Source organism: Phyllostomus hastatus, unplaced genomic scaffold (assembly GCF_019186645.2).
Source record: "Phyllostomus hastatus isolate PE091 unplaced genomic scaffold, TTU_PhHast_1.1 phas_scaffold_317, whole genome shotgun sequence".
Lineage (NCBI taxonomy): Eukaryota > Metazoa > Chordata > Mammalia > Chiroptera > Phyllostomidae > Phyllostomus > Phyllostomus hastatus.
This window is the reverse complement of record NW_025334023.1, coordinates 6,567,608-6,589,232: the sequence shown is the minus strand read 5'-3', so window position 1 is coordinate 6,589,232 and position 21,625 is coordinate 6,567,608.

Genomic DNA, 21,625 nt, shown 5'->3' with positions numbered 1-21,625 from the left:
ACTGGGCCCTCCAGGAAGGAGGCCCCCCAGCCTCAGGCCCCTTCCCACCCAGGCAACCGTGGGCTCTGGGGAACTGCTCCCCGGGCTATTACTTGTGTGTGGTGCCAGGAGGCCCCTGCAGTGGTGGGAGGAACCTGTTTTTGGAGCCAGGCCAAACTGGGTGCAGAACTTGGCTGGAGCACTTACTGTGAGATCTTAAGCAAGTCATGGAACCCCCCGAGGCCTGGGTCTTCCGACTGTAAGTGAGAGTGTGATGGCACAGAACCTCCCAGTGACTGCTCAGGTCACCTCAAAGGGGAGATTAGAAATGTCACTCACTGCTCAGACAACAGGTCTTCACCCATGGGAGTTCTCCACCTCACACCTCCCTCCCCAGCACCCCCACCCTCCTCCCAAAGCCTGGTCCCCTTCCCAGTACAGCACACCAGTGGCTCTCCAACCCCGGCCTGCATCAGAATCACCTGGTGGCTCATCAAAACATTACTGCCCCCACCCCCCGGGGTTTCTGAATCAGAGGGTCTGCGATGGAGCCCCATAATTTGCATTTCCAACACGTCTCCGGGTGACACTGATGCAGACCCTGAAGGCCCTTCAGGCTTTGAGAACCAGTTAACTACACTATCCTTTAAACTAGACTCAGAGTAAGGTACTTAGTGTGGCACTTCAGATGCCCTTAGTCAAGGAAACCTGCCACTTCTGGCCAGTGGAGCAGGTGCATCAGGTCCTCCTTGTCCCTCCTCTCTCTCCCACACTACAGACAGCTGCACAGGAGTACGCCCCACCCCCAGCGTACCCACGGACATCCTCACCTGCGCACCATTGCACACACGGCTTCCTCAAGCCCAGCTGAAGCCCTCTCTCAGAAGCACTCACTGAGCACCTGCCATGTGCCCGACCCTTTGCAAAACTGGATTGTTTTGGGTGTGAGCTCCTCGAAGCTATGACTGTCTGTCCTGTGTGTATCCCCGGTGACCAAAGCAGGTGCTCAGCTGTGCGTCACCCTAGTTCAGCTTCCCCTTTCCCTTAGGGGTCCACTCCTGGTGTATTTGAGAAAGAGGGTGGTTGTTTCCTGGCCCCTTCTGAATGGAGCCACCTCTCCTCTGAAATGGGTGTTGCGTCTGCCTCCCTCCCCTGTGTTCCTGGCAAATCCATTGCAGCTGCCACTGGCCCTGTGCAAGGAGGAAGGGGTGGGTAACAGAGGCTTCTCCCTGAAGAATTCCCCGGCCCCGCCTGCCCTCTGTAACCCACCCTCAAGGTTGCACAGACGATTCTTGCTTCCCTGGTCCATCAGAAGCCTTGGAGAATACTGCACCGTGTGCGGAAAACAACTTCAAAAGTGAGTACTAATGTGCCTTTTCCGTAACAGGAGCATCTAGATCCCAAGGGGAGGAGTGTCTAGGAGTTAGACCTCACACACCTCTCCATGTGGGCGCACCCCACCCTGACTGTTTCCGGGCCTCACCCTGGCATCTCTGTGGGGGTCTCTCCTTCCAACCTGGTAGTCTCCATGACTCCATCGCTACCGGAGGCTGGGCAGGCCGTGGGCATTTGCTTCTCAAGTCTGAACTCATCGGTCGGGAGTAACCCCAGGGTGGACTGCAGCCGCCACCCCCAGGCCAGTCTCCTTTCAAGGACTCCGGGGCAATAGGAGCTGCAAATACATTCTTTATCTTTCAATAATCCCAAGCTTCCTTGTGGAGACACACACACCTTGCAAGGACAAATGTCAATTCTTAGGAGCAGTTGAGTCCCCAGCACATCAGCGTGGGGCAGAATTGAAGCGTTTTCCCACATCCCCTGCAATCTGCAGGCCCACTCCTGCCCACTGCGATGTAAGGACCTGACATTGACATTGGATGCACAGCACTCATGCCTTTTCTTTGTTATCCTGTGTGCAGCCTTCAACTATGTCCACTCCACTCTCCTGGGACTAAGTTCTTCGGGGGAAAATCCCTTCCCCAGTCTGTGAGATGGGAACAGAGGAAATGGAGTCACTATTTCAGATACAGATACTTCTTACATGACTTGAGTGGGTGGGGAGATAAATGAATGGAAAGAGAATGAATGATGAAATGAATGAATGGCATAGCCAGGCCCTACGGGAGGCCTAGACGAGGAATCGCAATTAATCACACATTTAATGAGCATTTCACGTACGTAAGCCAAGCCACCTTAGAGAACCTAAGGAGGTAAAACTAGACCCTTTGCTTATACACATCACCGCTCAAACAGGCAGCCCAGAAAGGTTCAGAAAACAGGCTCCGATATACCAAGGAGTGTGGGCTTTACACATGTTACAGTCCAGAGGTCTCTGCGCCCAAGGTTGCTAGAACTCAGAAGTCGGGTGAAGGAGCAGAAATCTTCCAGGTTTCACAAGGGAGAAGTGACCAGAAACCCAGCCTCTGGCATCGAGAGGCACCATAAGTTCGAGCTCAGTCGAGGAGATAAGGAGTTGCCAGCTTTGTAGCAGAAGTATAAGAAGACAGCCAGGTGCTCTAGGCAGTGTCCCCATCCACGTCCACAGGTCAGGCCCAGACCCTGAGGGGAGGTGTCTGGGTCTGGGCAGCCTGGCTGTGCAGATGCCGGGCATCCAGACTTACTGACAGAGGTTTGGTTGCAGGGAGAACTGAGCTCTGGAGGACTGAAGCTCCTCCTCCACCCACAGCTATGATTCCATGGTGGCAAACCAACCCAGCTCCCACCTCCTTGCCTGACCAGCCTGTGATTTCAGCTAGAAATTCAGAGACTCCTGCTACCTTGAGGAGACGGTGGAAGTGGGCCGTGTGGCTCCAACAAAAAAAAAAAAAAACACTTTCCCCAGTGCCAATGAAGAGAAGCCCAGTGTAGACCGGGCAGGGAGAGGAAGGCATCTGAGAAAATGTCGTGGAATAGGTGGGTTTGGTGAGAAAAAAGTTAATGAAAGTGAAAGACATCCCTGGCTGTTCAAGTGGGCCTGGGAGAGTCCAGCCCTCTAAGCCCCATTCCCGTGAACCTAGCCTAGGCAGGCACAAAGCCCCAAATTCCCAGAGGTCCGATCTAGCATGTCTCAACTGTTTGAACACAGCAAAACACACAGTGGTTGATATTTACATGCAGCAGCCACTCTACGGGTACGTCTAGGTTTACAGTAATCAAAGTGTAGATCACGTGCAAGGCCAAGCCGGCAGGACGGCCTCCTCTTGTGTCCCACTCAGAAAGCATATCTGCATGCAAGTGAGGCAGCGTGAGCCCATCACAGGGGTAATTTGGAACGCCCTCCCTAGCAAAAGAAATTATTGTGCAAAGCCATACTTTATTATTCGTAATGACTTACTTCTAAGACTTTGCATCACTGTCTATGGTAGCATGAACACAGGAACCATCACTACCTCCTTTTTTCTTCTCTTTCTATCGCTAGTGGAGAAGTTCCTCATAAGTAGATGTTGAACAAGGAAGGAATTGTCTGAAAGGAAGTTATTAGGAAGAGATCCCCAGATAAACAAATGAAGGTGAGGGGCAAGAAAAGGAGGGCCATCAAGGGCGTGAGATCAGACAACATCCCAGGAGAGCAAACTTGGGCTCAGTCCAGCGGGGGAGTTGTGGCAGCAATCTAAGTCACACCTGAGACTTGTCCCCAGCTGGGCTGAAGTACTTACACCTCTGTACCTGTCAATCATCAGTTAAGGGCTGTCGTTTTCCAGTCATTTCTGGCTCTCTGTGCACACTGCAAAGAGAGCTCCAGCAGCCTGAGGACAGCCCACCTGCAAAGAGTCGCAGGTGTTGGCTGTCGGGAATGAAAGCACACAGCTTTCATTCATTTCAATCGGAGGAGGGTGGCAGAGTCTCACAGCACCTGTTGTGGTCTCATTTCCTGCCTCACGGTGGGCACCTAGTAAACTCCGGCCAATTGTCGGCTAGTGGCAGATGCATCCAAGAGAACAGGGTATTGAGTGAACAAAGGGCAGGCCCCCACCTGCTTTGCTTGCCACTGTATCACTGGCACCTGGCACAGGAGGCATTCATGTGCATCTGTCAGATAAAGAACCAATGAATCTCCCCCATGGTGATTCTGTGACCTAAGAGTTTCTCCAGGGCCTCCCTACTTCTCTTTCATTCCTTGCCTGACTCAGCTGATGCTGCCAGAGACCATGGGGACTTGCCGCATGGTGACCTTCCTCACTGAGCAAGCACTGCCCAACCATTGGGCCTGACATCTGCCTGTTCTCTCCTGATCAGATGCTCCTGAGATCAGCAGTGCAGCTTGGAGGGGAGGGCTCAGTGAGACACAGTACACATGGGCTCTAGACCAGGGCTTTCTACATGAAACCTCATTCAAACCTACAGCAATACTCATGGTAGGTGTTATTACGTCCCATTTTGTAGATGAGGTCTGGAGCTACTCATGATTTGTGCTGTTAAGTAATAGAATCAGACTTTAAATCCAGGTTTACCTAACTCTAAATTCTAGACTATTTCTCTTACGTCTTAAAATTGGGGAGTAAAGGCATTTCCAATGTCAAGGGCTTCACACACCATAAGGTCAATGATGGCCAAGCACCTTCCGAGCCACCAGTGGGTCACCTGATAGCCATTCAACAGGCACAAGGCCCACCCGGGACTTCACTCCACTCCAGGCTCGGGGCTGCCTTGCGGGCGTGCAGGCTGAGCAGTCACACTGGGCGCTGGACTCAGGAGGGCCCCACTCCTGGTGTAATGCTCTGCTGCCTCCATCCTGACACTTACTAGTGTTGGAACAAGGGGTCCTGTATGTTCATTTTTCTCTGGACTATGCAAGTTACATGTAGCCAGTGTTCTCCACACTGTTTACCCAGTGTGGACAAACTCTCAGCGTGTCTAGGACTTTCTCAGGGCTTTGAGGCAGAGAATGAGCCCTGGGAGCCTGAGGGATGCTGTGGATGATGAATCCCTCACACACCTTTGGGGGCCAGTGATATTGCACAGAACCACCCCGCCCACAGACACCTAGCCAGGAAATTACCACTCAGTGGCAAATATCCCAGTCTGCTAAAGTGGCCAAGACCTGCAGAAGAAGGAGGTGTAAGTACAGTGGGGCACAGAGAAGCTAGGAGACAGGTCCATCTGGGTGAAGAGGGGCTTCCAGAGGGAGGTGACACCTTGACTGAAGAGAAAGGAATGAAGAACGGTGCAGCAGGTGGAGGGCGCACCAAGGTAAGGGCCCTGAGGCCTCCTGCAGGTGCCTGGGCAGGTCTCCTGGGCAAGGCAGAGATGGGGCCTCAGAATCAGGGCTGGACCTGTAGACAGAGATGGGACAACCAGGCAGGCTTCACTTTTCCTCCGCTCCCTCCAGGTTTTCATGCTCCTGCACCAGGTACATTCTCCTGGGTCAGTCTCTATTCTCACCCCAAATCTTACCAGATGGCTGGAATTTATTGAGATGAGGGGTTTGATTTTCCCCAGATAGATGTTTATCTGCTCTTCCAGTCTATTGTACAGGGCAGGTGACGAGCTTTTGCCCAGACTTTTTCACCTCGATGGCACCACCTAGTGGCCATCTGTCACGTGCTCCCATCCCTCCAGACTAACATGCAGAAAAAACATGGACAGATCATACATACCTAAAACTGTTATAATCCCCGGTTCCTGCCCCTGCACTTTGTGTGGCTCGGATGACTGCCATACAGGAAGACTTTTCTTCCCCAAATTTAAAGTTCAGTGCTCTTTATTTCAAAAAACAAATTAACAAAATCCCAAAAGTTAAAGTGTAAAAGTAATTTTTGCCCCAAAGAATTTACCTTTGGATATAGCTGTTCTGATGTCACATAAAAAAAAAAAGCCTTATGTAAACCGTATATGGAATATAGAACTCAGGGTAAGACTTTGAACTCCATGGTGCCTCCCACATCACTTTCCTTTCCCCAGATGCTCCCCCCAAACCCTGCCCCCCACCCCGCCCTACATACAGGAATCGTTTTGACCAAAGTTGAGCAATGACTCTCGGAAGATGCTCTCCAAAGCACCACACACACATTAGAAGAGGGACACAGTTCTGAAGGTCCCTTTCTCCCCTACCTCAGTGCCTTCTGAGTCTTGGGCCACTCTGAGGAGGGTCCCTCAGTCCTGAATGTACTGTCTCCAGCACCACGTGATGACTGCAGAGGCTGCTGCTGAGCCTGAAGCTGGAAGAAAGTGGGCCACACAGTACTCATGAGTCAGAGGCCTGGAGACTTACCTGGGGCCTCTTCAAACAATCGATAATGCTCACCTCAACAACAAAGAGGGAGGATGGCAGGAGCTGGAGGGGAGGCTGCTATTTCTGGAGGGCCATCCCCTGTGCCACACACTAGGTGCTTTAGGTGTCTTCCTTGAATGCACTTGTGCAAGAGCATTGGAATCTGTCTCAGAGCAAGGCGAGGTCCCAATGACAATAGGCACTGGTTGCCCACCGTGTGCCAGGCACTTTTCTCAACAGATTAAATGCATTTGTTCATTCAGTCTTCAATGTGGTAGAACTAGAGAGGTGCTATTTTTACCCTCATTTTGGAGGTGGAGAAACTGAGGCACCTGTCCGAGGGCATGCAGCTAATTAGTGGAAAAACAGAGTTGGACCTAAGCAATCCAGTCCCAGGGCATGCCACCATTAATCACTACCCAGGCTACCTGTTTGAGAGACAAAAAGTAAATGAATATACCCTGTCCTAGAGTCTGCTGGGAAGGAACAATATGTGATCAAATATCTAGAATGCATTTACTTATTTGCTCATTTGACAAACTTTTCCTAAAGGACCTCTCACACCAGGTGTGGGTGGGTGTGTACATGTAAATTACCCCAGAGTGATGGAGAAGGGAGGCTGAACCAGGCTGGACCTGCACACAGGTGATTCAGGACGGAGCACGAGGCACAGGGACAAGAAGCAGAGTCTAGGCACAGCTAGCCTGGCAGCAACTCCAGTCTGTGTCTACGGAATACCCAGTAAATAACGACTCCTCAGAAAACTGCATGAGAACCCTGATTATATCTGAGAAGCTCCACTGATTCTCTCTTTTCAGCTTTATGCCTCATACCTGGGAAGAGAAGGGGAGCACTGGTGATGAGGCAGGACACTGCTTCTCACAGCCAAACTGGATTAGTTCCCTCACCATGCGAGGGTTCCAGATAGACTGGTCTGAGCTGCCATCTACTGGCCGACCACACACACTGCGCTCTCCATTGCCAGGGTCCTGCCTTCCTACCCATGTTCTGGAGGAAAAGGAGCCTAAGGTAGATGAATCCTTTTATCCTTGAGCAGCCCTGAGGGAGAGGCTGTCCTCTCCTGTGTTTTACAAATGAAGAGGAGACTGGGGCTTGAGAGGTGACAAGAAGTAGTAATAGCACTCATCTACCATTTCCCAGACACTGCGCTAAGCACTTTACATTCATTATCTCCTTGACTCTTCTTGAGCATTCCCGTGAGATTTATCCCCACTTGTACTCATTCTGTCTTTGAAGTCCTTTAATCCGTAATAGTCTCACCTTATTCTTCTTAAAATGTATTTTATTGATTATGCTATTACAGTTGTCACAGTTTTTCCTCCTTTGCCCCCCTCCACCCAGCACCCCCACTCCCTCGGCAATCCCTCCAATTTAGTTCCTATGTCCATGGGTCATGCATAATAAGTTCTTGGGCTGCTCCATTTCCTATACTGTACTCTACATCTCCATGGCTATTCTGTAACTACCTCTTTGTACTTCTTATTCCCTGCACCTTTTCCCCCATTCTCCCCATTCCCTTTCCCAACTGATAGCCCTCCAAAGGATCTCCATTTCTGTGATTCTGTTCCTGTTCTGCTTGTTTGCTTAGTTCATGTTTTAGATTCAATTGTTGTTAGTTGTCAATTTATTGCCATTTTAATGTTCATAGATTTTATCTTTTTCTTAGATAAGTCCCTTTAACATTTCATATAATAAGGGCTTGGTAATGATGAACTCCTTTAGCTTTACCTTGTCTGGGAAGCACTTAATCTGCCCTTCACTTCTATACAATAGCTTTGGTGGATAGAGTAATCTAGGTTGTAGGTCCTTGATTTTCATCACTTTGAATGCTTCTTACCAATCCCTTCTTATCTAGAAAATTTCTTTTGAGAAATCAGCTGACTATCTTATGGGAACTCCTTTGTAGGTAACTCTCTCCTTTTCTCTTTCTGCTTTTAAGAAAAAATCATTATTTTTTCAAATAAGATTTCAATTTCTTGCTCTTCCTCTTCTCCTCTGGCATCCCTATGATTCAGATGTTGGTATGTTTAGAGATGTCCCAGAGACTCCTTAGCCTATTGTTTTTTTTTATTATTATTATTCTTTTTTCTTCAAAAGAATTTTGAAGAAATTCAAAATTTCTTCAAATTGGGGCAGAATTTTGAGTGTCTCTGAATTGGCAGTGAGCTTACCTCTTTCCCCACTGCTGGATGCCCCCAGCCTTGACCCAAGGTAGCCACAAACCTAGAAGTGGGCATCAGCACAGACAGAACTCTAGAACAGTGGCTGTTCTGATTGAATGCTTTCTTTCTTCCTTGTGTTCCAAATTGTTGATTTGATTCTTGGCTTCATCCCCTCCACTGATAGTTCCCTGTATATTTTTCTTTATTTCACTTAATGTAACCTTCATTTCTGCCTGGGTCTTTTTTTTTATGCTGTTAAAGTATCCAGCAAGGTTCTAGAGCCTCCTGATAGCCAGTGTTTTGAACTCTGTGTGTGATAGGTTGCTTACCTTCATTTTGTTTAGTTCTTTTTCTGGAGTTTTATTCTGTTCTTTCATTTGGACCATGTTTCTTTGTCTCCTCATTTTGGCTGCCTCACTGTGTCTGTTTCTGTGTATTACGTAGAGCTGCTTTGACAGCCTGTTGTGGTAGTGTGACCTGTTGGAGAAAAGCACACCTGTAGGTTGTATGGAGCAGAGCCTTAAATAGTAGCCTGGGTGGGGCAACCCATGTCCCCCTCTGTGGCTCTGAGGTAGGGAGGGCTTGGAGAAGAGACAGCACCACTGCCTGGCCTCTGGAGTTTTGCCCAGGAGCAAGCTGTGTCCCCACTTACACTTCACTTTCTCCCCATATGCCTCTTGTGCCCTTCCAGCTGTCACCCTGGTGCCGAATCCCAGAGTAGGTATGTCTGCCTAAGTCCCAAGTCTGCTGCAGGCCCTTTAAGAGGAGTTTCCTGAGAATCCCATTGTTTCTTCCATCATTTCAACCTTCACTGGTTTTTACAGCCGCAAGTTTTGTGGACTTATCTTCTTGGCTCTAGAATACTGTGCAATGGGGTCTGTCCTGGGGCTGGATCCTTCACTCCTGAGAGGTATCCCTCCTCGTTTTTATCCACCACACATGGATGTGGGACCGCCTGTTCCACACCTCTGCACCTCTCTGTGCCTCTCCGTGCATTTCTGCATCTCAGCTCCTCCTACGCAACTGGATGAGTGTGGCTTCTTTAATTCCTTGGTTGTCTGACTTCTGTAGAGCTCGATTTCCTGACAATTTCAGGTGATATTTGTTTTGTAGTGTGGTTGTAACTTTTGCTCTGTCGAGTGAGGAGGCAAGGCATGTTTACCTGTACATCCATCTTGACTGGAAGTCTCACCTTCTTCTTAATGCCACTCATTTGTTAGAGACACCAGTTCATTTGCACTGCAGAAGGTCCCATGACCTGGCTTGGGGTGATGACTCATGAAAGTGTCATTTCACTCTTACCCCTCCCTATCTCCTAGAAGCTGGCAGTAGCTCCTTTAAAGGCTTAGTGAAATTCAGTCTCAATGGTCTCAAGAAAGACTAACTTGTATGTACTTCCTACTGCATCTCCTCAGGAGGCACGTAGTGTGTGGCTGTCCTGCTTCTGGTGGTGGTACGATTTCGTGATGTTAAAACGGTGCAAAAATGCTGACTTTCTAAATCTATCACTCTTTTATTAAGTGGACTTCTTCCTTAAAGAAGAACTTTCAGGTTCTGGCTCCAGATAAGATGGAGCAGCTCTTGACTCTGAAGAGTAAACAGCGGCAGGCAGGTTTGGGGCAGGGAGTGGGGCAGAATTTTGAGTGTCTCTGAATTGGCAGTGAGCTTACCTCTTTCCCCACTGCTGGATGCCCCCAGCCTTGACCCAAGGCAGCCACAAACCTAGAAGTGGGCATCGGCACAGACAGAACTCTAGAACAAACCCTCTATGTCAAACTTGAGAAATAAGAAGGAGGAGCCTAGACAGTGGCAGGCGAGGCCCCAGACACCCGGAACTCTGAGAGAGGGGATCCATCCGCCCTGATCCAAGGAGTGTAAGTGAATGGATCGCTTGCTACTTTTTTTTCCTCGGTCCTCCCACTACACAGCCCAGATCCGGTTACCATAGTTGCAAGAAGTGTATGTCAGAAAGGGGGTTGAATAAAACCTCAAATTTATGGATGCAAACCCAAAAAGGGAGCCTCAGGGAAACAGGAAATACCAGTAGGACTGTAGAGCAGGGGGAGCGCAGTGCAGTGGGACCACAAGTCGTCTGTCAACCCCTGGGCCCAGGGGCCCATGGCCCATTAGGAAGCAGGCAGCACAGCAGGAGGTGAGGGGCTGGCAAGCAAGCAAAGCTCCACTCATATTATTGCCTGACTTCCACCTCCTGTCCCTGCTGCCCCATCCACGGAAAAACTGTCTTCCAGGAAACCGGCCCCTGGTGCCAAAAAGGCTGGGGACCACTGCCTGGCCCACTCCCAGCTGCACACACTGAGATCTGGCCCTAAGCTGTCTACCAGTAACTCAAGGACTAAAATAAGAAACAGACCATGGGCCCGGTCCCAGACAGGCCATTGGGTGGCACACACGTGGGACAGAACTGAATAGCCTGACAGAGTCTTTGAAAAGACAACGGTGCGACCACAGCCCATCGACGCTTGGCCAGAGCTTGTGGCCTGAACCCAACCTACTCAAATGCTTGCTTTGGAATTTTTTTTTACCTCACCATAGAATTGAAATGAGATCCAGAGACTCATAATATTCAAAACATTTAGGATTCTTGGCATATGAAGAACCAGGAAAATCTCAACTTAGCCCATAGGGAGATGACACAGTTGCTGAAATTATCTAACAAAGTCTGTAAAACAGCTAGGATGTATTGGGTTGGCCAAAAAGTCCGTATGGTTTTTCCCATAAAATAAAAGACACAGCCCTGGCTGGTGTGGCTCAGTGGATTCAGAGCCAGCCTGCAAAGCAGGGGGTCACTGGTTCAACTCCCAGTCAGTGCATGCCTGAGTGCATGCCTGGGTTGCCAGCCAGGTCCCCAGTCGGGGGCACATGAAAGGCAACTGTGCATTGGTGTTTCTCTCCCTCTTTTTCTCCCTCCCTTCCCCTCTAAAAATAAATAAATAAAATCTTTTTTAAAAAGACACAGTTTTTATTTTCACCAATAACTTTATTGATTTGGATACCAAGTATGTCAGCTATCTACCATGTAATGTTGATTATTCTCAGTTAATATCTTGATTTGATCACTATCAACTTCAACTGATCTACCGGACTGTAGAACATCATCCAGAGAAAACTCTCCAGCACAAAACTTCACCAACCACTTTTGATACTTTCGATCAGTCACAGCATCTTCTCCACACGCTGCACAAAATTTGTTTTTGTGTTTCAGTTGCGTTTTTACCTTTCTTGAATTAATAAAGCATAATGTGCTGAAAATCTTCAATATTAAAGTGGCTACACAAAAATTTACCAATTTTGATAAGTTTTTTTAAATGCACACTGATATGACAGCTGTCATAATACAATCTAATCAAATTGTTTCAAATGAAGTTAAAGACAACTAAGCACTACTAGACACATCTTATAGAAAAAAAAAACAAACTTTTTGGCCAACCCAATAAAAGTGCTCCAAAAGTAAGGGTGAACACATGAAGCAAATGAAAAAATAGAAAATCTTGAAAATAAACAATATATATAAAAACCAACTGGAAACTTTACAACTAAAAATACATTAACAAAATATTTTAAAACTCACTGGCTCAGCTCAATATGGCAGAATTGAGGTGACAAAAAAAGAATCAATGACCTTGAGCACAGACTGATGAAAGGTATCCAATTGGAACAACGTGGACAAAAAAGAGGAAAAGGAACTTTATTTTTGAACTATGTCAAGCACGTACATGCACCAAAGTCAAAGCTACACAGGAGTGGGTAAAAGTAGGTTTACAGTTGCCAGTACACAAACACAAACCTTATTGTTGTGTTATCATATATTAATTGTTGCATTATTTATTTGTATTACAATGTAAACCTACTGTTGCTCACCCCTGTATAGGGACCCCACGTGAGAGGGTCGAACACTGTGTCCCTCAGGCCGGAGAAAGGGAGGCAGTGCAAAACCATGCTTGAAGCAATGAAAGCTGAAAACTCCCCAAATTTGGAGAAAAACATAAACTTACATATTCAAAAGGCTCTGCAAATCCCAAACAAGATAAACGTCTGCCTGACAAGCCTGCTGGCACTTGGCAGGCTGCTCTTGGATAGCCGGTGGGGTGCCACAGACACCAAGGGGTCTCTGCACAGGAAACGGTAGGAGCCCCAGCCAGGTGGGATAGAAGAACTGAGGACTCATGAATCCCAGTCCCCAATATTATTGCCGATGGTGAGGGGCTGAATTATGTGGTTGTCAAAGTTGACCAGTTTCATAAGATAATTCTGTAATCACAAGCAATAGTTTGGACATTTCTCAAACTCTTTTGGTAATATTTTTGTGGTTCAGAACTTCAAACCATTCTATCAGTGAAGCATCTTCGTAAATGGAAGGTCATCGTTAAATGAATAAACTAGTGAATGAGAGAGGGTCTGGGAGGCACCAGTGATACTAGTATATGTTAAGCCAAGGATTATAATCAATCCAGTTTGATACATGTGAGATAGTTTTTAAAACATAAAATAATTAGAGTAGTTATTAGAAGGGTAGAAGAAAAAGGAGGAGGACGAAGAGCAAGTGGGGGAAGAAGAGGATGAGAGAGAATGTCTCTCTTTCAACTATTACCTCTGAAAAACAACGTATATAAAAAAGGTAGGACACATCCCTAATTCTTTCTGCCCTTTATCCATTTTCAGATCAATTAATTGTTATATATAACAGTTATATGTAGGAATTTTAAAAATAAGGTTTTTGTCAAGTGTCGTGATGAACTAATGACTTTGCATCTGGATGTGCGAGTTGTCCTATTTTAGGCCAGTTGGCCCCTCTATCCTTCTGACACGCCCCCGAGGTCTGATACTGCTTCCGTGCTTTCCAACAGAGTGAGCTCTCCAGAGCTCACGGTGTGCCTTCCATGCCTCAGAACTGGAATCAATCTTTTGTTTTGTTCTTTAACTAAGAAATTGTATTTAGATATCACAGTCTGGAAGATATGGGTACTCATCGCTACCGGGATTTGTTTGTTTATTTATTTATTTATTTATTTATCTATTTATTTGCGAGAAAGAGAAGCATCAACTTGTTGTTCCACTTATTTATGCGTTCATTGGTTGGTTCTGAGTGGGGACCAAACCTGCAACCTCGGCACATCAGGATGATGCTCTAACCGACTGAGCTACCCGGCCAGAGCCTTCACAGCTTTTGGGCCTTTGCAATGAACAGAGCAAGAAATATTACATTTTTTAAGTGAGGAGGAAAATCATAAATCCTTAATGTATTTTTTATTGTAATCTTAAAACTACATGATTTTTACTTAACTTCTCTGATTTTATTCTTGCTGTTTCTTTCCCATCACTTGCAAGTCTTGATTTCAAAAGACATTAACATAATTACTTTTTCAATGTATTTCACAATAAGCCTATGATAGTTTCAAATTGACAATAACAAGACAAATATAGTATGATTTCTCTGCACTATTTTGTGGGTTTTGTTGTTATTGTTGCAGTGTTTTACATCATTTGAAGAAATTTTTTCTCCACCACCTTGATATAGTTCATTTGTATAGTTCATTCCTTGATATAGGATTCATTTGTTTCCATTTGTTTTTTATTGTTAAGAATTGATATTATTCTTTCTTCATTTAACTTTATTTTTTAACTATATAAAACATTTACATGCTCTAAAGTCAAAACTACACAGGAGTGAGCAAAAGTAGGTTTATAGTTGTGAGTACACAAATACAAAGTTTATCCTTGTCTTATCATTTATTAATTATTGTATTATTTGTATTACCACTGTGAGCCTACTTTTGCTCACCCCTGTATAATGACCTAAATTTATAGAAATCTCACCTCTATGTCTATCTTCTCCACCGTGTTTTTTCTCCCATCCTACATATTAATTTATTAGGTTTTAATTTACTTCTATTTTTTCTTTTTTTTGATGTATTTATATATTCACTGAGCATTAGCATGCTCTGAGCCCTGTTCTGCACCTTGCTTTCCCCCCCACTTAACAGTCCCTCCTAGAAATCCCGTTATATCAGCACACAGTTGTCTCTTCATCACTCTCCGGAGCTTCACCGCACCGCATTGTGTGGGACATGCCATCGTTTCTTCCTCTGGTGCCTCCAATGGACACTCACGCGGCTGCCTCTGATCATTTGTTGTTACAAATTATACCACAATGTTGCACTTAGCTAATATTTGACTTTTGTTTGTGTATCTTTAGAGTCATGTTCCTAGAAGTGGGACTGCTGAGTCAAAAGGTAAATGAGTATAAAATTTTGTTAATATAGCACCAAATTCCCTTCCACAGTTGGATTTCTACGAGAAAGGTATCCCATTGCCCGAGTGCCCATTTCCCTCACAGCCTTCTCAACAGGATATGTTGTCAAATTTTGGATGTCTGCCCTGGCTAGTATGGCTCAGTTGGTCAGACCACTGTCCCACACACGAAAACACTGTGGGATCAATCCCCAGTCAGGGCACATACCTGGGTTGCAGGTCCCATCCCCGGTCAGGGAACATACAGGAGGCAACTAATCAATGTTTCTCTCACACATCAGTGTTTCTCTCTCTTTAAAAAGCAATGAAAAAATTGTCCTTGGGTAAGGCTAAATAAATGAATGTTTGCCAGTTTGATTAAATGCAAATTGATAAATCAGCATACTTTTAATTTATATATTTTATTACTGCAGTTGGGTATCATTTCACAAATGTAAAAGCTTTTATTTTGTTTCCATTTCTGTAGAATGTATGGTCCTATCTTTGGCCTATTTTTCTAAAGAATTATTGGTCTTTTTTTCCTCAGTTTTAAAGATGTTCAGGTTTTTATTTGTTATTTGAATAGCAAATATTTTCCTAGCTGTCACTTGTCTTTTAGCTTTTCTTATGATCAGTTTTGCTGCATAAAAAATTAATAGTCAAATTTATCAATATTTTCTTTTATTGTTTTTAGATTTTGAATCATAGGAAAGCTTTGCTTTTCCCAGGTTATTAAAATAGGAGAAACATTTAAACTGTAACTGACAAGTTGCCGGAGGCTCAGTGCAGAAGGGTTTTTGAGTTAAACATTCTCAGAGCCCAACTTAGGGAGGACCACCCCCCCCCGCCCCACTTTTATGAGTTTTACCCACCAAGGCCTCAAAGTAAAGATCAAGGAAAAATTCCTTCATGCCCCATCAAGGGGAGGGAAAAGTAACCATTATGAAATATACCTAAAGCATTCTATTTTTCTTACCAAAAGGCTGCTCTCCAAGGAAATACTTTACCAGAGCCAACCTTACTGGAGGAAGGGACATACCATCATGTGCGGCTCAACGTTAGGGACACATTCTGAGAAATGCATCTGTAGGCAATTTCACTGTTACATGAATATCACAATGTATACAACCTAGATGGTACAGCCTACTACAAACCTAAGCTGTGTATCAACAGTATAGACTATTGCTCTTAGGCTACAAACCTATACAGCATGTTACTATACCGAACATCATAGGCAACTGTAACACAATAGTAAGCATTTGAGTATCTAAACAAAGGGCACAGGAAAAATACAGTGTAAAGATAAGAAGTGGCATGCCTGTGTAGGACACTGACCATGAACGGAGCTCACAGGACCAAAGGTTATCTGGGTGAGTCAGTGAGTTGGTGGTGAGTGAGCATGAAGGCCGAGGGCATTACTGTGCACCACTGTAGACTTTATAAACACTGTGCACTTCAGCTACACCAAATTTATAAAACAACATGGGATTAAGTCAAGCACGAGAGAAAATGATGCAATCAACAGACAGAAACACAAGGTATGTGAGGCTGCTGCAGACTTAATGTAACCAGTGCACCATTTTACAGAAAGGTTTTTTTGTAAGTAGAAAGAATATACTCTAAAATGGGATAAAAGTGTAGTAAACACATAAGTCAGTAACATAGTTATTATAATTATCAGGTATTGTACAATTACATGCACTACAGTTTTGTACCACAGGCAGCTCAGTGGGTTTGTTTACACCAGCATCACCACAGACACCAGCCTGATGTTGCACCACAACATTACAATGACTACTGCCTCAGGCCGACGGGAGTCTCTCAGTCCATTGCAATCCTACGGGACTGCTGATGTATATGCCTCATTCCAATGATTCCATCATTAAAATGGCATTAATGAGATGCTTAACTGCACCCAACTACAGCCCTTTCTAGACTCTGTGTCCTACCTGAGAGGGTGAGAATTATTTGTGAAGGTCATGGCCTAGAGGCACAGACTCACTGAAGGCCTGAGACTGAATCGGAAAATTATGGGATGCTTCCGCCCACGGCCACCCACACCCCACCACCCTGTCAGCCAAGCTCCTGGGTGATACCAGGGGGTCGTTCCTGAAAGAACTGCATAGCTGGACCCTGTTTCAGAAAGTGTCTCTAGGGAATTCCAAAGACAGAAGGGAAGACAAAAACAAGGACAGTGGAGGGAAGTTTAGCCTCTACCCGCTACAGCTACAACAAACAGTAAACATAGTCTAACAGTCAGATAAACACAAAACCTCACAATAAAGTCCCTCTTTACTCAGTTTCTTTCCCCTACATCATGCCCAGCCCATACACATACAAGAATGTGCTAAAAGACACAAACACAGTCTGAAGAGACAAAGCCAGCTCAGAACCAGACTTGGATATGACAGAACTTTTGAAACTATCAGATGAGGAATTTAAAATACACAGGACTGATACACTACAGGTGCTGATGAAAATGTGAGCAGGCAAAACAGGTGGGCAATGTCAGCAGAGAAATGGGGACTCTAAGAAAGGACCCAAAGAAATTCTAGAAATCGAAAATAACAGAAGTGAAGATGTCTTTGAAGAACTCATCAGCCAATGAGATGCAGCTGAGGAAAGAATCAGCTACTTTGAAGAGATGTCAACAGAGGCTCCCCAAACTGAAAGCGAAGAGAAAAAAGAACAGGGCAAGGAAGAGATGGAGAGAAATACATGAGAACTGTGGGGCGATTACAACACACACAGCACACGAGGAATGGGGCACCGGAAGGAGCAAAGAGGAACAAAAAAACTACTCGCAGTGACTGGCGGCGGAGAGTTTCCCAGCAGTGAACACGGACACCACCGCTGCTGACCGCTGACGGAGGAGCGCATCAGGCTGGCAAAGGTCCAAACCGGCCCGCAGGCACGCAGTGCTGGGACTGCAGGGAACCGAAGACAAAGAAGAACAGCTGGGAATGAGCTGCAAAATGGGGGTACTTACCTATGAAAGAATAAGCATTAAGAATTCTACCAGACTTCTCTTCAGAAACTGTGCAAGCAACAGGAAGATGCAGTGACGTATTTAAAATAGCAAAGAAAAAATACCAACTGAGGACTCTGTATCCAATAAACATTTGTCTTTCAAAAGGAAAGGAGAGAATTAAAGAAGTCCTCATACGAAAATTGAGGGCATTTGTCACTTGTAGATATGTCTTGCAAGAAATGTTAAAAGTTCTTCAGAGAGAAGAAATGGGTATAGGTTAGAACCTCAGATCTGCAAAAAGCAGGAAAGAGCCTTATAGAAGGAATAAATTATGGTAAAATATTTTTTATTTTGTCATACTTAATTGATCTAACAGATAACAATTCAAAATAATAATACCAATAATATATTCAGTGATTGTAGCTTATTGTTAAGTAAAATTATTGACTGCAGCACTATAAGAGTGTAAGAGTGTAAGACAAAGAAAGAACAAGGGAAACAAATAGAAAATAGTTACACATATGGTGGATATTAAACCAACTATATCAATAATCACTTTAAATTTGAATGGTCCAAATACATCAAATAAAAGACAGGCTGTCAGACTGTATATATTAAATATAAAAATAAAACAAGCCCCAATTATATGTTGTTCAAGAAACTCACTTGAAATATAAAGACATGTATGGAACATGAAGGTGTGGGAGGAGCCTTCCTATGCTGATCCTCATTGACAAGCTGGAGTAGCTATGTTAAGTTCAGACAAAAGAGACTTCAAAGCAAGAAAAATTACCAGGGATAAAGGGGCACGTTACACAGTGATAAAGGGATCAAGTCTTAGCTCTTCAAATCAGGGGCTATTTGGTAGCGAACACAATGATGGAGAGTGATGATGAAAAAGGATGCAAAACAGGAACTGATTATACAATATAAAGTTTCTCAAGGAAACTCATAGGGATGATGGACATGTTCACCCTCTTGAGTGTGGTAAAGTTTTCATTGGTGAAGAGATGTGTCAAAACTTGCAAATTGTACACTTTAAATATGTGTGGCATGTCAATTATAACTCAGTAATGCTGTTCAACATTTTTTGAAAATATATGCCATCATTATTCTGCTCTGACTCAAAGGCATTTTTTCCCCCACAGTTAAAGAATTTGGAGTACAGAGAGGTTAAATAACTTGTCCAAGATCACACAGCTAGTAAGTAGCTGTGTCAGGATTTGAAGTTGATTCTACTCTAGAACCCATGCTCTCAACCACTTGCCTGAGTGAATTAACCGAGGCCCCTGACTCCACTGCCAGCTGTCGGGCTGACCTGAGGGGCGCTCAGTGAGTGTTTGCTGCTGTTGAAGTAACACTTGAGAACAGGCACCTTCAAACAACTCAGAGAGGAAAATTCTAGGAAAGGCCCGAGTTATCTCAGTGTCGGAGAAACCAGCTTACAGCTCTGCAGTGTCATGGGGATGAGTGATCGCATTTGAGTCTTCGACATCTGCATTTGGACTCTTCCCTACAGCCTCCCTAGGCCATGCCCACCCACACTGCCCAGTGCTGGGCATCCCCTTCAGAGCTCCCGTTCACACACTCTGATACTGCAGTCAGAAAGTGCACTGGGGAGATGACTTGAGCACACCTGCCACAGATAAGGAGGAAGAATATGCTGTGCCAGGAGGCGGAAACATGCATTCTGGAGTTAGACACCCTGGGATTGGGCAACTCCATATAAATTTTAAGATTAGTTGTTCTAATTCTGAGAAGAATGCCCCTGGTGTTTGTTTATATGAGGACTGCATTGAATATGTATACAACTTTAGATAGTACAGACATTTTCATAATGTTAATCCTTCCAGTCCATGAGCAAGGTGTATATATCCTTCCATGTTTTTGTATCCTCACCTGAGGATACGTTTATTGATTTTACAGAGAGGGAAAAGCAGGGAGGTACAGAGAGAGAGAAAGAAACATTGATCAGTTGCCCACCAGACACACCTCAAGTGGGGGTCAAACCTACAACCTAGGTATGTGCCCTGACCGGGAATCCAACCTGCAACCTTTTGGTGTAAGTGACAATGCTCCCACCACTGACCCACCCAGCCAGGGCCAATTTCTTTTTATAATGTCATATAGTTTTCAGAGTACAAGTCTTTCACCCTTTTGGTTAAACTTATTCCTGAGTATTTTATACTTTCTGATACAATTATAAATGGGATTTTTTTTCTTAATTTCTTCTTTTGACCATTCATTATTGGTGTATATAAATGCAATAGATTTCTGTATATTGGTTATGTGTCCTGTAACTTTACTGAAATCATTTATTAGTTCTAATGGATTTTTGGTGGAGCATTTAGGCTTTTCTATATACAGTATTATGTCATCTGCAAATAATAAGAGTTTTATTTCCTGATTGCTGTGGCTAGGATTTCCAATACTATGTTGAATGGAGCTGGTGATAGCGGGCACCCTTGTCTTGTTCCTGAGTGAGTTTTAAATGATGTAAAATATGTGGACTATCTTAAACATGCACAGGAACAGGCACATACTACATGCACAGTAAATAGTGGTCACTGTTATTGCACCAACATCATTATTCTGTGGAAGGGATTTCACACAGTAAGTTGTCAGACACTGTTCTAGATCATCACACAGTGAGTTCAACATTATTTTGGAGAGGTTTCAAAAGGAGGATGTATGTGCCCCACTATCTGGGTTGAATTTGGAGGGGTCCCGCCAAAATCGGGGACCTGGAGAAAATTACCTCAGTGGTTCATTCCGATGCTGGTATTCTCTGGTCTCAGATTTTGAAGCTCCCATGGTTGAACTGAGACGGTAGGGAATGATGAAATGGATAGCCAGCAGTCATAACTGTAGGTTCCCTTGTCAATAAACACCTTGAAGGCAGAGACAAAGATGTCTTTGTTTGTGTCCCTGGTACCTAAGACAAGGTCTGGTCCACAACTGTTCAGTAAACATTTGATAAATCAGTCAACCCCTACACCAGGGCTTTAGGTTGCTGGTGGCAGGTCGCCAGTTGTCCCTATTTAGGATAGCTTAGGCCAGGAGAAATGAGAATGCATCCCAAGAGCCACCAATAACATAAGTCTTTCTGTGTAAAATAGTCTTTCCAACTGAACATTACTTGAGCACTGATTTATACAAGTTACTTACGCACAACTTAACACAAGAGTTAGGTATTAAAAGAAGACCTATCTACTAAATACAAATTAAATAATCTTATCAAGAACAGATATTATCAACGTTTGCTCATCTAGTTCTTCCTTTCCTTCCCAGGCCGCCCAGGTCCCTCTGGGGGTCTGCAGCAAATGCTCAACCTCCTGACCCAGCACAAGGGCCCACTGGTTTGCTAACACCTTCCTGTTACTCTGAAATGCTCATAATTGTTCCAAGCCTCAGTTCCCTAGAAGCCATCTGAGCTCCTGACCTTTGCATATTTTCTCTGTCACCAGATTCTGAACTGGAGCCACAAAATGGGAGGTGTTATTTGCTTTGGTTTCATAGCCCTGGTTTTCTTCCTGCCTGATGCTTACTTTTCATTCGACTTTTTACAAAAAGGGAGGGGAAAGGGCTCTAGATTTCTTGAAAGGATAGGACACTTTTACCTTCAGAATTCCTTCCATAATGTCAATATTTTAAAACTAACTAAAATGGCAAATTTTTAAGCAAGCTTACAGATTAGGATCTTTGCAATATGTTACAGCTAAATGTCAGAACTGGATAATGTCAACATTAATCAAAATGTCCAGCTAAGAATTGAAATGATGTATGAACTACTTGGGTCCCTGATGTTCAGAAGGTAATATTGCTCTAGCAGATGTCAAAGTTAACCATGTTAGCCAACTACACCTGGCACTTCCTGAGCAGATGGAGGTGAGCTGATCAGCATTGATATTAGTTCTGCTTTGGACCATAGATGGGCGATCTATACACACCCAGTTAATATCAAGAAAATGGATTCTGCTTTCTTCCATTGCTACTGAAGCCTCAACCATATTTCTTATCATACTTGCAGTA